Below are 4604 nucleotides of genomic sequence, written 5' to 3'. Positions count from 1 at the left end.
TGGTCCCAGCTACTTGGGAGGCAGAGGCAGGAGACTCGCTTGAGCCCAGGAGTTGGAGGTTGCTGTGAGCTGTGATGCCATGGCACTCTACCCAGGCGACGGCTTGAGGCTCCATCTCAAAAAAAAAAAAAAAAGAAGAAGAAGAAGAAGAAAAATAAATAACATAAAATAAAATAAAAAGATTCAAGTCTGCCACCATCTTTTACCAGCAAATTAATAAACTTCTCTTTCTTTTTGTCAAGTTGCATGTCATTATTCTTCATTCTGCTATGCTGCTGGGACAAGCACAGAAACCTGATAACAAAGCTTTTTTCAAGATCCGACAATCTAGTTCATGAACTTGCCATCATGCCCTTACACTGGCAGCACTACATGAACAACTCGGTCAGGTTTCATAACCTCAGTGTCTTACAACTGTGTTCATGTCAACGTGAGGCAGTGTCTTGCCAAGTGGCGTTCATTATTGTTTTGCATGTTTTGTGTGCCCTCGTGAGAATTTGGGAGCTTGAATTAGAGCAATGAAAAAACACTTGTAATTTTCCTGTTAAACTTAGCAAGAGTGGAAGTGAAATTGGGCACATGTTAGTCCAAGCTTATGAGCGTAATGCCATGAAGAAAATGGCAGTGGATAAATGGAGTAATCATTTTTCTGAGGGGAGAAAAAGCATCACTGATGAAGAGAGGTCAGGGCAGCCAATCATGAGAACTGACAGAAACAGTGCAAAAATTTGCTGAATTGTATGTCAAAATTATCAACAGACTGTGAGAAGCATCATTTGACCAAGTAAACATTAATAGAGAAAGAGAAAAATCTTAACTGAAAATCTTGGCCAGCAACTCATGGCTCTTGCATGATGACAATGCACCAGCTCACACAGCAGGGTCTGTGAGGAAGTTTTAGTCAGTAAATAAACATCTGAACTGCCACACCCTCCCTACTCACCTGATGGGGCCCACAATGACTTATTTTCTTTACCCAAAAATAAGGGAAATGTTGGAAGAAGACACTTGGATAACATCAGAGTCATCAAGGACAATACGACACCAGCTTTGATGGCCATTCCAGAAAAAGAGTTCCTAGGCACTGGTCAGTACATAGCTTCCAAGGGGAGTACTTTGAAGATGACCGTAGTGATATTCAGTAATGAGGTACGTAGCATTTTTTCTAGGATGAGTTTGTGAACTGCCAGACCTCATGTTTCAATTCACTTTTGTAATAGAAATAGTGACAATTGAATCATTACACATGACAAGTATAGGGTATATTTACATAATATTCATAAAGAAAAGTCTGGAAAGAAATAAGAGTTAAGCAAGAGTTAATAGTAAGAGGAAATCTCAAGACAAGTAAAAGTTAAGTGGTTAAAAAAAAAACCATCTACTTTTGAACTAGCAGGGAATGCAAAAGTGAGCCTCATGTGACCATACTAAACTTAAATGTATCTTGAGATGGATTATACGTATTTTCAACATAAATTTACTTCCTGATGATTAGTTATGTGATACCCATGGGATAACTTATCTGTCATTTTAATGCCTTGCTTACAGTAAGTAGCTCAATAAATGTTAGTGCGTATTAACACAACCATAAATTGCACAGCAAACATCTATAAAGCATTTATAGGTAATTTTAAAAAATAACCAAACAAATTCCCAGACAAGACAGAAAGCCTTCTATAATGAATTAAGGGATAAAAGTAAAAACAGAAACACAATTTATTAAATGAAGGTTATTTCCTTCTGTAGTCAAAGCTGTGCTACAGCAGATTACTGAAGCTCGTATGAGTGATTATCATAGGTTATTTCACAGATGAAAGAGAAAAAGATCCATACTATGGCAGAGACTTCTACTTGCCTGCTGACATCCAAATCTTCCCTTCCTCCTGTGTAACACAAAGCCCAATTTTATTGAGGGCAGCCATACATCCAGCTACGTTTCCTTGCTTTCTTATAACTTGAGTGTTGGTTCAGGAAGCCTCCTTACCTTCTTTGCCTGTACCTTGCTGCCTGGGACTTGGCCGTGATGGCTACAGTTCTGACAGCTATTTTGGACTGTGAGAACCACGCAACAGCTTAGGAATAGCAGATCAAACAAAAGAAAGCAGTTTAGGTCTCTGATTTCATGAAACCACTATACCTACCCTAGATCATCTATTTCAAGTATGATTTTATGTAAGAAAACAAATATTGTGTTTAAGCCACCATCTTTTTGCCTTTTCCTTTTTTGTGTTTTGTTAGTGGTAATAGTGGTGGTGGGCTTTTAGGAACCAAATGCGAATTTTAACTGAGCACTTACCTTCAGACCAGTAAATAAGTTTTATCTCCTTTGTACAGATGAAGTAACTGAGATCCACAGAGGTTAAGAGAACTTGCACAATATCAAATTGGCAAAGAGGTGAGTTTTGGTTCCTAGCCCAATGTTCTTCACAAAAAACTGACTCCCAACAGATTCTAAAGGGGAAGGGGGGAGAAAGAAGTAAAAGACACATTAAATATAAACATAAATTTAGCCTTATTATAGTGTTAAACGGCATAAGACAGTGTATCCATTTGTCACATACTATGAAAAGAAAAAATATCAAATTTTTATGATGTGGAAAGAGACTAAATTATACCATATTCCTATGGGGAGGACAGGGAGAATACATGAAATAAACAGAATCAAAGACTAGAATAAACAAAGTACTGATTTATTTTGCTCAAGTTTTACCACATTGCTCTCTTCTTCAATAAGAGGAATTCAGACTGATAGTTTATTTTTCTCAGTAAGAAGACTTAAAGATAGAAGGTAATTTTTCCTGTTAAATTACAAGGATGGTCGGTCTTTACGGTGAAATAATAGAAAAATTATTAACTCAGAGTTTGTCAATATGGACTAAAATCTCTCTGCCTCCTTTCCTTCTCTTGCTAGCAGCTCCTCCCCCATCCCTGTGGATTTTTCACAAACTACTGAAGAGCTCAGCAGACCAAAAGGAAATGTAAATTCTTCTCTTTACAGTCACCACCAACTCCTTTGTCTTTAGAATTTGTTCCTTTAAGCCTCAAGTAGTTTCTGAAAGTCCAGTACCAACAATGGGATATGTCGTCCTCCTTCCGGAGAGGAAAAGCAGATGGGCCAGTTTTCGTAATACCTTGTAAATTTGGTTGCAGTTACTTTTTTGGTCCCCCTTAAATTTAGCTGGTCCCTTGGCCTCAGGGGCTGGCAGACTAATCTTCTTTCTTTGAGATGCCATGCTATTTCTCTCTCCTTTTCTCTTTCTTTCCCTCTAAAATATAAAACAAACTTGTTTTTCTTTTCTTTGTTTTTTTTTGGGGGGGGGTGGTAAGACAGAGTCTCACTCTGTTGCCCTGCATTGAGGATCATGGCATCATAGCTCATTGCAACCTAAAATTCTTGGGCTCAAGCGATCCTCTTGCCTCAGCTGCCCAAGTAACTGGCACTACAGGTGCCTGCCACAACACATAGCTAGTTTTTTACTATAGGTAGAAACCAGGTCTTGGCTGGGTGAGGTGGCTCATACCTGTAATCTCAGCACTCTGGGAGGCAGAGGCAGGAGGATCTCCTGAGCTCACCAGTTTGAGACCGGCTCTGAGCTAGACAGAGACCCCCATCTCTAAAAATAACGGGGTATTTTGGCAGATGCCTGTAGTCCCACCTACTTGAGAGGGTGAGGCAAGAGAATTGCTTGAGCCGAAGAGTTAGAGGTTGCTGTGAGCTATGATTCCATTGCAATCTACCGGGGGTAACAAAGTGAGACTCTGTCTCAAAAAAAGTAGAGACTGGGTCTTGCTCTTACTCAGGCTGGTCTTGAATTCCCAAGCTCAAGCAATCCACACACGTCAGCTTCCCAGAGTGCTAGGACTACAGACATGAGCCACCATGCCCAGCTATATAAACTTATACTTTTATATCCTAATCTTGGCCTAAAGAAATTCTTTTCTCGTCCTATGTGGAGCACCAATTCAGCTTTCCACCCTAACAAATATTTAACTAGAATATTTTTTTACTACCACTTTTTGAAAATTAATCTTGGTCCCAGACTGTCACTGAGATCAGCAATGAGAGGAAACATCTCAAATTCTTTTTTGAAACTCTACTACATAAACTAAAGTACCAGGCAGTGCAAATGCAAATTCGGTGGTGAACATAATCAATTATTTCTAAATAGTCTATCAATGAAATGAGCAAATATTTTTGAGTTTTAAGAACACACATTTCTTTTTTATGTAGTATATTTAACACAAAATCATATCTGCAGGACAGTGATCATGCACATGGGAAAGGTATAGATTTTTATTAACACAACATGGTAAAAAAATAAATGGCAGATTGAATCCTCTCTTTTCTCATTTATTTGCACGCTACTTGCCCCTCTCAGTCCTGATTTTCCTACCTATAAAACTGAACTAGGCTCGACGCCTATAGCTCAACCGGCTAAGGCGGACGTACACCTAAGGTGGCGGGTTCGAATCCCCAGCCCGGACCCGCCAAACAACAATGACGGCTGCAACCAAAAAATAGCCGGGCGCTGTGGCGGGCGCCTGTGGTCCCAGCTACTTGGGAGGCGGAGGCAGGAGACTCGCTTGAGCCCAGGAGCTGGAGG

The 4604-nt window shown here is 39.7% G+C and overlaps 1 protein-coding gene across 2 annotated transcripts in view; it reads right to left on the bottom strand.

Annotated features, from left to right (window-relative positions):
• NUCB2 (nucleobindin 2) overlaps positions 1–4604 on the bottom strand; it is a 48412-nt gene that overhangs the window by 39299 nt on the left and 4509 nt on the right. For both annotated transcript variants that reach the window (XM_003781142.3, XM_023518029.1), the window contains exon 2: positions 2297–2451. The gene's annotated coding sequence lies outside the window, so the exon portion shown is untranslated. The remainder of the gene's footprint in view (positions 1–2296; positions 2452–4604) is intronic.

Source organism: Otolemur garnettii, unplaced genomic scaffold (assembly GCF_000181295.1).
Source record: "Otolemur garnettii isolate 467f Iridium unplaced genomic scaffold, OtoGar3 scaffold00001, whole genome shotgun sequence".
NCBI lineage: Eukaryota > Metazoa > Chordata > Mammalia > Primates > Galagidae > Otolemur > Otolemur garnettii.
Note: the sequence above shows the minus strand (reverse complement) of the source record. Positions and strands in the feature narration are given on the sequence as shown.